General features: G+C 32.3%; 1 pseudogene; it reads right to left on the bottom strand.

Annotated features, from left to right (window-relative positions):
* Nucleotides 1-3,109: 3,109 nt before the first annotated feature.
* Nucleotides 3,110-9,579, bottom strand: LOC139869010 (endoribonuclease Dicer homolog 2-like; annotated as a pseudogene).
* Between the last annotated feature and the right edge of the window lie 3,377 nt (nucleotides 9,580-12,956).

Below are 12,956 nucleotides of genomic sequence, written 5' to 3'. Positions count from 1 at the left end.
AAATCAATTAATATGGAACGTTTTTTTTTTTTTTGAAAGGCAAGCCCCCCAAAGTGTAGGTAATGAGGATTGAACATTGGTCTCCTTTGAAGATTTCCAAGCACCTAACCACTAGGCCACCCTTTGGGGTTATATGGAACGTTTTTAATCAATAAGAACGGGACATTTCAAACAGGGAACCTTTTGGTGGAGCGATTGGTTGGTGCACATATTGATCTTGTTTCAAAAGAAGAATATTCAAGAATTAGAAGTGTGGTACATACGTTAAATATATATGTACATATTGGAAAAATCGAGAGTTATATATATATATATATTTTTTGTGCTTGAACTTTTTAGTATAACTTGAAGGTGGGAAAATGGGTGGGTTAGGTAAGTGGTAAAAAGGTTGTTATCCACACGGGTCTTATCAGGTTGCCCTGACCCGTATACTTTTTTTTCTTTTTTGTTGTTGTTAAGCTAGATTATCTAAACATACAAATCACTTAATAGGTTTACAAAATGATTTGAAGTTTGTTAGGATATGGAAGGCATTTTGGATCAATTGGTGAAAGAATATATAACTTGATACGTTAAATGAAACAAATTTTATCTAATAAAAAGACCTACTAATGTAACAGATACGTGTTTTTGGTTGATTTAATTTCACGCACTTACTGATTTGTTGAAAGAAAAATTGATAAATGAAGGAAGAAAACCGTATGTAATTCCTGTTGGCGGATCAAATTCTTTGGGAACCTGGTGAGATTGAATAGTCAACGTTGACTTCTGTACTTGATAAATTCTAGTATTTAGAAATTAATGGAAAAAATTGACCAGAACTGAGCATTTTTACTAAGTAAATTTTGTTGAATCAAACCTCAAAAGCTGTTAAAGGATATATGAGACGTTGTTTCGGTTAGATCGTTAGCTATTCCACTTATCTTGGCATATTTGTACTTGTTATTTCGGTTTAGTTAACTAATTGCTGGGATACCATGGTAACAAGTACTTCATTTGGTTTAACCGATTTTGTTGAAACGGTTTAGTTTAATCGTTTAGTATAGACCTTTTGGTTTTAACATGTTTGGTTTACATGTTTGTGTTTAAACCTGCTTGGTTAACCGTTTGAGTTTAAACTTGTTTGGTTTCCTTGTTTGGGTCGAAAGCTATTTGGTTTACCCGGTTGGGTTTAAACCTATTTGGTTTACTTGTTTTAGGTTGAAACCTGCTTGATTTACCTATTTGGTTGAAACCTGATTGATTTAACCTAGTTGAGTTGAAACATGTTGAGTTTAACTCAATTTGTTCACGATAAAATGAGACTTTTATTTGGGTTGAAAACCTACGTTAGTTCAGTTCACGTGGTATTTGATGACTGAAATTTTCTGTTTTCAGTCAAGTTATGTAGGTTTAGTAACTTTTAGTATGGGTAGTGGGTCACTTTTATTTAGTCTATATGGTCACCAAAAAATTAACTAGAAGTGACTAAATTTTCAACCCAAATAAAACTAATTTAGGTTTCCAAATTTTCTGTCTCATGATTAATAAGGGTTAAAGCTGAAACGGATACATACAGAGTGCATTTCTATCGTCAAAATTCAGGTACAAATTATGCGATTTTGAATTGATAATCTTTGGTCATAGGTCTTTGAATAAGTAATTTTAGGAAATTAATTTATGTATAGTTTGGTCATAAGTCGTAATTGCATTTTTGTTTAACTGATTTTCTTTTTATTAAGTTATGACTTCCTGAATCAAACTGAAATTTCGTAATGTTAGCATATGATTTCATCCTGTCCTAATGAAAAAAGAGATCCGTAATTATGATGTATGCTAACACAGGATACAAGCCAAATAAAGCTAAGCATATAAGTGAACAAAGAGCTGATGGACTGCAAGGTATTCGTAAATTGTACAGGATCTGAAATTATGATGTATGCTAGCGTATAACAAGTTTCATTTGTTTACATAAATTTATAACCTTTACTGATAGTTATTAATGTCTTTACATCTTTTCAATTCTCGCAAGACGATTTTGAATATATCAAAGGCATTCAAAAAAATATCAAACGCTACAGTTGGGATTATAAGAGATGATGAAACTACTACTATTCATACTCATGCATTTATTCACATAGAGGGCACATCTGAGAAAGTTAATGAAGCGGAAAAACGCATTATTGATAAAGCCATAGAGGTTAAACCGTATATCATTAAGTGCCCTTTTTCTTTTTTTAATTGGTTTGTTCTAAATACTCCAAATTTATTTTTTGTATGCAGACATATAGTTCTAGCGCCAGATTTCCTGTGATACTAATGCCTGTAAAAGTTTATGGGCTTCAAATGAAGATTCACATGGAAAAGGTTGTAACTTTACTCTATTTACCTACCAAAAACTCATTAATCATAATTTTTATTTTTATATTTTTTGTATGTATTCTTTTAAATAGCTTTCGCTTCTTACTAAGAACAACTGCGAGAATATCATGCGAATCCAAGCAGAGTCTTTATCATGGATGCAGGTAGGTGCTTATTCTAATTGCATATTTTTTTATTGATTAATAAAAATAATAATAATAATGAATTTTTTTTATAATTAAATAGCAATAATCTTGTGTTTTATTAGTTTGATAATGAACCCACTCCGGGTGGTAATGATTGGGAAAGAGTATTACACATATATGCTCCGACGACGGAAAATTTGTTAAAAGTTGCATTATCGATCAACCTAATTGTTTACGAGGTAAATTAGTTTTTTTTTTTTTTTAAATTGATTTGTTGGTTGGAATATTAATTTTTTTTTATTTTATGCTGCAGAAAGATGAACAAAAATCTGTAAGTGAACAACTTAAAAGCTTCATTGATAACCTAAATTTGGAGGATATTGCAGACCAAGTATCAGAGTTATTCATTGAAAAGCAGAAACTTCAACCTGGAGAAGGTGGTTCGGGTTTTGACACGATTTAAGAAGGAGAGAGATGTTGCTGTACAAATAAATTTACAAAGAGACTTGTTTCATTTCAGTACTTTATGTTTATAGTTGTGTAGAATTAAAAGTGTACCCCATAAAAGTCAAACTTATCTGGTGAACAGGTTGAAATCAAACCATACCCATATTGACCCATTATCAAGTAAACTGGTTGAAATCAACCCATATTGACCCTTTATCAAGTGAACTGGTAAAATCTACCCATATTGACCCATTATCACGTGAACTGGTTGATATCAACCCAGATTGATCCATTATCAAGTGACCTAGTTAAAATCAACCCATATAGACCCATTATCAAGTAAACTTGTTGAAATCAACCCATATTGACCCATCATCAAGTGAAACTTGCTTTTAGTAAACATTAGATATCTTTAATTGGATGTGTTGTGAGGGTTGGGTGACAAGCCAGACCAGATTGCGGTTAAATGGTTTGGCTATGATTGGGCAACTTACAAATATCATATTAACCAATTCCTTTTGAAAATTAAAGATTTTTTTATGTTATTTATGATCATGATTATCATTATTATGATAAATGATAAATGATAAATGATAAATTAGAACTTTTCTTAACATATAGTTTGTGAAGGTTTAATGGGTTCAAATTTGAAGACCATTTTTAAGCGACCAGAAGCCCATCTTCTGAAGCGTTCCATCTAGTTCACCAAGTAAACTTTTGTAGCGTTTCATTTAGGGCATCTTGTACCTTTCACGTTCACCAGGTAAGGTTTTGCAGTTATATGTAATACATTATACTTTAATCTATGCAATTTTAGTTGGTAAGCTTTTGCCTTTCATGTTCACCAAGTATATGGAATTATAGCAAGGGTAGTGTCTCACCAACTAACAATCGAAGTTGCAAAAATTGTGGCATGGTGAATATTGGTGATGGATTACGCTTTTGTCAAAAATACATTGTCCAAGTAATTGTTAAAACAAAACTCTTAGATAAAAATGATGATGTTATGGATTGTCTTTATACAAGGTTAGCCTCGCGACAGGTTTTAATCTGTTTTTGACAAACCACTATCCTTAAAGTTTTGTCATTTTTATATTCAAAATAAGATCACATAGTTCCACCAATAAATACTACAGTTTATATCTTAAAATTCCCTTCAAGATGAGGCATACAATGTTTCCTCATATATAAACCAAAACAAGCATATGTAACACCATTTAAATAGTGTACACATAACACAACAGATTTAAAGGACTAAACAACAATGTTCCTAGTCTGGTTCAAAACCCATCATACCATAGTTTAATTTCATCACCTACAACATTACAAATCAAGTGAACAACCAAATAAGACTCTCTAAATACTTGCCATTTTTTCTTTGAGTAGCTTAAGAACAGGTATAGATGCGACTCTTTCGCCCATTTTCTTGTCTCGTGCCATGCACGATTCTTTAAAAACATGACCTTCAGCTTTCACTTCGACGGTGAAAAAGATTATACCATCTTCAGTGTGTTTATGTGATTTTTTCAATTCATAATGATGTTATTGAGTAAGATCATGCAATTCTTTCACTGGGTGCAATTTTAATGTCTCTGGTGTGACCAATGGCCCCAAAAGAGGCATTATGCACTAAAAAACTCGCTCTTTATTATACCCCGAATCAACAACTATTGCACCCGCTAAAGATTCGATAATATCCGCAAGTACCTATATACAATTCCCCACAAACAAAAAGTTAATTGTAAGCAAAAAAAAAAAATTAATTCTTACCGATTACCTAAAATTAGATATCAACTGTAAAATATACTATCTGGATGAGTGCTTAAGAAAAATCTAATCTAATTTTCAAGAAACCAATAAATAGTTAACTTTTTTTGGGTGATCTGTTTAGTAGAAACTTGTATAAAAGTAGATAACCGAAACTATACCCAGCAATTGAGACTCATAGCTTGAAAAATGGGTCCGTTGGGTTAGATATTTAACCAATCGGGTCCGTATAAAAGGTAAAGAATCTGTCCAATTTAGACTCACATAAAGCCTAATATATATATATATATATATATATATATATATAAGGTCCAACAGGTCCTTAATGGGTCTTAATGGGTCATTACGAGATTTTCATAATACTATTATCTGAAGATTTTATGAGTTTATGAAAGTTTGAGAAACGGACCTGACCCAACCCAACGGACCCATTGAACCCGACCCGTTTTGACCCATCTAAAAAATCTGACCCATGACCCGTTTCGACCCAACACGTTTGCCAGGAATACCCGATGCATATGCTTTGAACATAAAGAAATACTCATTTGATATTCATGCATAAAAACATGAATTTGAAATTTAATCAATTATGACTGACCTTAGGAAAAGTGGTCCGGGACTCCCATCCAATAGTAGATTCTATGCACAACTTGTCGAAGTTTTAAACGGTAGAGATGATATGACGATGAAGGTCTGGAGATCCATGAAGAATGTGTAAGTGAAATCCATTTGTTCACTACAGATTGTGCATAACAATCGTTGTTAACTGATGCCGTTCTCAGATCATTCCAGGCGATATCCCGGGATATTAACCCTTATATACTAAATGTGGTAGGAACTATTGTAGTTTTAGTTCTATCGGATTGTAGTTTTGAATTTGCGTTCACATTGCAAACGGCCCTTCAACTTCGGCTATATTTACATAACGACCCCTTAAAATGTGGTAGGAACTATTGTAGTTTTAGTTCTATCGGATTGTAGTTTTGAATTTGCGTTCACATTGCAAACGGCCCTTCAACTTTGGCTATATTTACACAACGACCCCTTAAGTTTACACTTTCTCAGGGGTTCAAAGTGTAAATATATAATTTTATTAAAATAAAAGAAACCAATTCCACCCGAATTTATAACGGGCCATATCTTCTCGCTCGGTGCGAGTTAAATTTTTTTGAGACCACCGTTCAATTATAAAAAATCTTATGAACCCAACGAGAATAACTACACGAGAAACGGATAACTTTTAAAAAACGCTAAACACAACGACAACCCATATCTTCCCGCTCGCAACGAGTTAAATTTTTTCGACGGCAGCGTCAGACTCGAAATAATTTTATGAACAAAATGAAACTAACCACGTTCGAAACGGACACTTTTTAAAAAATGCTTAACACAACGACAGCCCGTATCTTTTTGCTCTCCACGAGTTAAATTTTTCCGACAGCACCGTTACACTCGAAAAAATTTATTGAACAAAACAAAACTAACTATGTTCGAAACAGATACTTTTTAAAAAACGCTTAACACAAGGACATCTAAAATGGCACTTAATACATGGGTCGTGTTCCCCTCTGTAAATATACAACACTACGTTAAATATGAATACGCAGCCCGAAAGTCTCCGCCGCAACGCGCGGGCTGATCCGGACTAGTTTTGTGTATAAGTGCAACGTAATCAGATAATCCAACACCGCATCTCCCAAAAACTCCAAACGCTGCAGAATAGAAAAATATAAATTCATTTTAATAACCAACTTGCTTATAAGTAAAACTAAAAAAGTGAGCATTGTTTGACAAAGAGTTTTGGCCAAACATTGTACACAAAATCTTTCGCAGGTGCCAAAATGGGCGGGTTGGGTAACAAGAGATAATAATAAGGATCAAACACGTGTTAACATAGGTTCAGGTTTTCCAACTTGAAGTGTTAAAATTAGATAGCACTTTAAAATTAGATAGCATTTTAAGTAAGTAAAAGTGTATAAATATATACAACTTTACTATAATGATTGAGGTTGAAAAAAACATTTAAGTAACACTTCAGGCAATTCGAAATGCCTGGCTTGTTCAACCGATTTGATCAGTTTCATCTTTAGATTTAATTTAATAAAAGTATGTCCTTAAAACCAGTTGGCAACCAAACCCATATTTACCCAATATCAAGTGAACTGGTTGATATCAACCCATACCCATATTGACCCTTAATCAAATAAAAAGTGAATATCAACCCATATTGACCCATTATCAAGTGAAATGGTTGAAATCAACACATATTGACCCATTATCAAGTGAACTGGTTGATATCAACCCATATTGACCCATTACCAAGTGAACTGCTTGAAATCAACCCATACTGACACATTATCAAGTGAACTGGTTGAAATTAACCCATTTTGACACATTACAATGACAAATAGACATTAAAGTTTACCTGGTAACATCTTGGTATCTGAGATAGCATGTAAGATGCATGAGTAAAAGCCTCAACAAGCAACGACGAGTCACGAAATTTATAATCTAACACACTTTCCACATGACGTATGTTTATAAATTTCTCAGGTTGAGTGGTCAACTCTCGAATGTACGGCATGTTTCCGAAATCAACACGTAAACCGAGCCACCCCATAAAAGAAAGAGCTGCCATTTCACCCCCTTGCTTAAAAAAACACCAAATAAGGCTTCTATAACATCTGCTATAAATTTCTTCTTTATGGTTCTTTTTCGAGAAGTATAGACTTTTCTTCCATTTGAAAGAACCAATTCTTCCATATTTGACGGGCAAGAACGATCACCAGGAATAACCCATGTTTTTGGATCAAACGCCTCGTTACATATAAACCCCTGAAAATAATAAAAAATTACCCAAAATACCCATTACATTAATTAATAAGATTAATTAAAGGTTAACATTTCTTAAACATTTAAATTTTCATATTACAACCATTAGATAACATGATCCGGGTATAGTTTCGTGTTTTAGTTTTCAGTTTTATTGTTTTAGTTTCGCGTTCCAGTTTTCATATTCACACGGCATATCTGGAATAGTCTGTGACCGTTTCTAAACCCGTTCCTAGGAACACTAAGATTTGAACCTGAAACCTCTTGCAAAGATATGAGGGTCCAGTGCAATTTTGTAATGTGTACAATATGACTAGTGATTTTTTTTATATATAAAAATTAATAGGTTTTAATCTTGTTGAAAAGTTCCCTTTAAAGTTGACTCTTTAATATACCACTTACATTATCAAAGGGCGGTTCGTACACCACCACTTTTTAGCCATACATAACTAACTATGCTTTAATGTACTGTACTGTACAACACAACAATGCACATTTAGTGGTGTGTGGCAAAAATGTTAGTGTACGAATCACCTCCCATTATCAAAACTTAGTTGAGATATAAAGGGACTCATTATCGGAAGATTGCGTTCGCAGCCCAATTGACATAACAAGTCGTTAGCAATTATCCTTTCCCTTCTTGCACTCAAGATCCCCTCTTGTTTATCCGACTTGTCTTTAAACAGTTGATGGCTAGCAACATACTTAAGAAACGAATCACCAAACTCTCAAATGATTCCAAATGGAATCTATGGTATAATTTAGGAAGAGCCAGTTCTAACCTTTTGTGTCATATAAAGTAACTATCCAGTAATCAATTATAATGACACCGGGTAGCATATATTTGACAATAATAATAATATATAGGTGGAAAATTAATATATTTAAGTTACTCAAAGAAATCAGGACTATCATATAAGGATCAAGTAGGATAAACTATCTCAACCGTAAACTAGAGATGAAAATATAGAAGCATACCTTTTACATTCAAACAACATAATAAAAGTACATGTTCAACATTGACATGTAGAAGAACTGGCTGACCACCAGTGTTTTTTAACTCCACTCATTCATTTAGTTTCAGATTTTAGACCTCACCTACTCTTGTGATTGACAAGACTAGGATAAATAAATAGGTACTAAACACAATACTGAACAAGCGTCAATGTAGACATACGAAATGTGAGATTCTATATAAACCTTTAACAATGCTCAAGATGGACAATGATAAAATTGGGGATACATACAGAGTGAAATTCTATTGTCAAAATTCAGGTACAAATTATGCGATTTTGAATTGATAATCTTTGGTCATAGGTCTTTGAATAAGTAATTTTAAGAAATTAATTTATGTATAGTTTGGTCATAAGTCGTAAGTGGAATTTTGGTTTAACTGATTCTCTTTTTATCATGCTATGAACTTCCTGAATCAAACTCTGAATTTTCATAATGTCAGCATATGATTTCATCCTGTCCTAATGAAAAAATAGATCCGTAATTATGATGTATGCTAACATAGGATACAAGCCAAATAAAGCTAAGCATACAAGTGAACAAATAGCTGCTGGACCGCAATGTATTCGCAAATTGTACATGATCCAAAATTATGATGTATGTTAATGTATAACAAGTTTCATTTGTTTACATAAATTCATAACCTTTACTGATAGTTATTAATGTCTTTACAGCTTTTCAATTTCTCGCAAAATGATTTTTAATATATGAAAGGCGTTCAAAAAATATCAAACGCTACATCAGTGAATGTCTTTCATGTTGCGAATGCCTTTATGTGCTGTAGCATTTGATATTTTTTGAATGCCTTCCATATATTTAAAATTGTCTCTTGAGAAATTGAAAAGCTGTAAAGACATTAATAACTATCAGTAAAGGTTATAAATTTATGTAAACAAATGAAACTTGTTATTAGTTAGCATACATCATAATTTTGGATCCTGTACAGTTTGCGAATACGTTGCGGTCCAGCAGCCCTTTGTTCGCTTATATGCTTAACTTTATTTGGCTTGTATCCTGTGTTAGCATACATCATGATTACAGATATCTTTTTTCATTAGGATAGGATGAAATCATATGCTGACATTACGAAAATTTAGTTTGATTCAGGAAGTTCATAACTTGATAAAAAGAGAATCAGTTAAACAAAAATTCCAATTACGACTTATGACCAAACTATACATAAATTAATTTCCTAAAATTACTTATTCAAAGACCTATGACCAAGGATTATCAATTCAAAATCGCATAATTTGTACCTGAATTTTAACGATAGAATTGCACTCTGTATGTATTTGTTTCAGGTTTAACCCTTATTAGTCATGAGGCGAAAAATTTGGAAACCTAAATTAGTTTTACTTGGGTTGAAAATTAGTTTTATTTAGTCACTTTTAGTATGGGTAGTGGGTCACTTTTATTTGGGTTGAAAACTTAAATTAGTTCTACCCTAAATTAGTTCAGTTCACCCTGGATTTGGGCAGATTTAGTAATTGCTTTTACAGTTCACGTGGTATTGATCAAAGGGAGCTATATCGATTAGATCGTTAGCTATTCCACTTATCTTGGCATATTTATTTGTTCGTTTTTATAAGCAATACAACTTCTCAATTGCTTCATCTTTACTTTGCAATAAGTAAACATAACAATACTTCATGCTATCATCGATAAACGTAATGAAGCACTTGTTACCATTCCTCGTTGGAATGAATTTCAAATCACACACATCTGTGTGGACCATATCAATGGGTTATGGTAGATGATCTCGCTTATTTGACTTTAACACAAGTTTCACATTTATAGGGCATAACCCTTTTAAACATATATTCACTCTTGGGCATGTCCTTTTGAACATACATTCTAATTTTTTTTTTAACGCCAAAGTTGTTCAACAACCACCCGGACACCAGATTCCTTACGAATCTCAGGAGCATACAACACACTATTCAATGTGAGTTCCTATCCAGAGGTTAATATCCAGGATCATCGCTCTGAAATATTAACTAAAATAAACTGTTGTAGCAAAACATAAAATTTCAGTCATCAAATACCACGTGAACTGAACTAATCTAGGTTTTCAACCCAAATAAAAGTCTCATTTTATCGTGAGCAAACTGAGTTAAATTCAACATGTTTCAACTCAACTAGGTTAAACCAAATAGGTTTCAACCAAATTGTTAAACCAAGCAGGTTTCAACCTAAAACAAGTAAACCAAATAGGTTTAAACCCAAACGGGTAAACCAAATAGGTTTCGACCAAAACAAGGAAACCAAACAGGTCTAAACTCAAACGGTTAACCAAGCAGGTTTAAACATAAACATGTAAACCAAACATGTTAAAACCAAAAGGTTTATACTAAACGATTAAACTAAATCGTTTCAACAAAATCGGTTAAACCATACATGTTTAAGCCCAACTATTAAACAAACAAGTTTAAATCTGATTTAATAACAGTCTAACACTGTTCGAATACTGTCCCGAAGACAGTCTATAACCAGTGTTGATTACTGTCTGGAAACAGATCGAAATACAGTTCGAAATCAGTCCGAAGACTGTTCAAATACACTTTATAAAATGACCGACTTGCGCACAAGTAATCTGAATGATTCCAAACCTGAACCGTGCTCACAATTTGAGCATCATGTTCCCCTTCAGCAATTTGGGAGTGGTTTCAGTCAAGAACCTCACAAGGTTCAACGTGGTTAAATAAAAGAACATCTTTTACTGCCAACGCTTAAAGTTCACACATGTGAACTTCTCAAAATTTTTAGCCTAGGTAAGAACGCTTTCAGAAGCAGTTTTAGTCAAGAACCTCGTAAGGTTCAACGTGGTTAGGCAAAAGAACATCTTTTGCTGCCAACGTTTAAAGTTCACATCAGTGAACTTTTTAGGTTTCTCAATATGAGAAAGCACCGTGTTCGACAGCGATGCAACAGACCCAACATTAATAGTAGTAGCAAAGGTCAAGATCGGTTGAATGCTTAGTAGTTGAAATTTCATTTAAAAATTGATCAAGACAGAACAATAATCAAATCTATATAGTCACAAAGAATATGTAATACTTTACTATTTTGATCTTGTTATGATAATGCCAAAAATGGTGACCGACAATTTCAACAAATCCAACTTGATGCATATAGCGTGATAATTGAACAGTAAATGTTGCACTATAAATGTGAACCATGTAATGTTGCAGTATGATAACTTGATAATATATACTCTTCTCATATACTCTCTTTGCTCCTCTTATAATTTTATCAGTAGTCTATAATCAAGAATCAAGCCACTAAAGGTAGTCATAAACTCCTATATTATAACACGTTATCAGCACGAAGTGCTCCGTATAATCAAGGTTTATCTAAGAAAGTACAAGTCATTAATCAAGGTAAGAAATTCTTTAACGATATCTTCTATTATTTATTAGTAAGGTAAATATTATTATCATCATAAGTAAAATTATATTTCTATAATCTAACTTTTATTAACTTCACTAATATTTATATTTATGTTATTTAAGTTATATATAGTCGGTTATACCGCCTGAATTGTATTTCTGTAATCTAACTTTTATTAACTTCACTAACATTTATATTTATGTTATTTAAGTTATATATGGTCGGTTATACCGCCTGAATTATATTTATGTAATCTAACTTTTATTAACTTCACTAACATTTATATTTATGCTATATATGATCGGTTATACCGTCTGAATTATATTTCTGTAATCTAATTTTTATTAACTTCACTAACATTTATATTTATGTTAACTAACATTTATGATTACTTATGCAATTAATCATTATTTATTTCATGAATACTAATGTTTATTCTTAAAATTTATTATTTATGCATAATATGTTTATTCTCTTAATCTTCGTATTTATACTAAATGTATTTATAGTAATCGATATTTGTACTAATAAAATTCTTTTATTAAAATTATTATTAATACAACGAGTACATAACAGTCGTTAACGTCAACTAACGACGTTACAACGGTCATATATGCATAACGGTTGTTAACGTCAACTGATGACGTTACAACGACTATATTTTTCAAATATAAAATAAACATCTCCGTTTTCACATTTTCACAAATCAATCTTCATTTTCTCAGATTACCACTCTCAAAAAGTTTTTTTTTGTAAAGATGATTCACACAAGGATGATTTTTCCTATTGTATTGGTCATACTAACTATCATCATTGTTGCTAATGTACCACCGGGTGAACCTATATTCTATCCTGCTCTTGTGATTTTATCATTTGTAATCATGCCATTATTCTGTTGTTTGCTACTTATAAATTTAAAATGATTCTAATTTCATTCTATTATTTGTCTATGAATAGAAGTTGATTATGATTATGATTTATGTTGTTCATCTTTTTGATAATAGAAAATGTCGAATTTCA

The sequence above is a fragment of the Rutidosis leptorrhynchoides genome, chromosome 9, assembly GCF_046630445.1.
Source record: "Rutidosis leptorrhynchoides isolate AG116_Rl617_1_P2 chromosome 9, CSIRO_AGI_Rlap_v1, whole genome shotgun sequence".
Lineage (NCBI taxonomy): Eukaryota > Viridiplantae > Streptophyta > Magnoliopsida > Asterales > Asteraceae > Rutidosis > Rutidosis leptorrhynchoides.
This window is presented reverse-complemented; position numbering and strand designations above follow the sequence as displayed.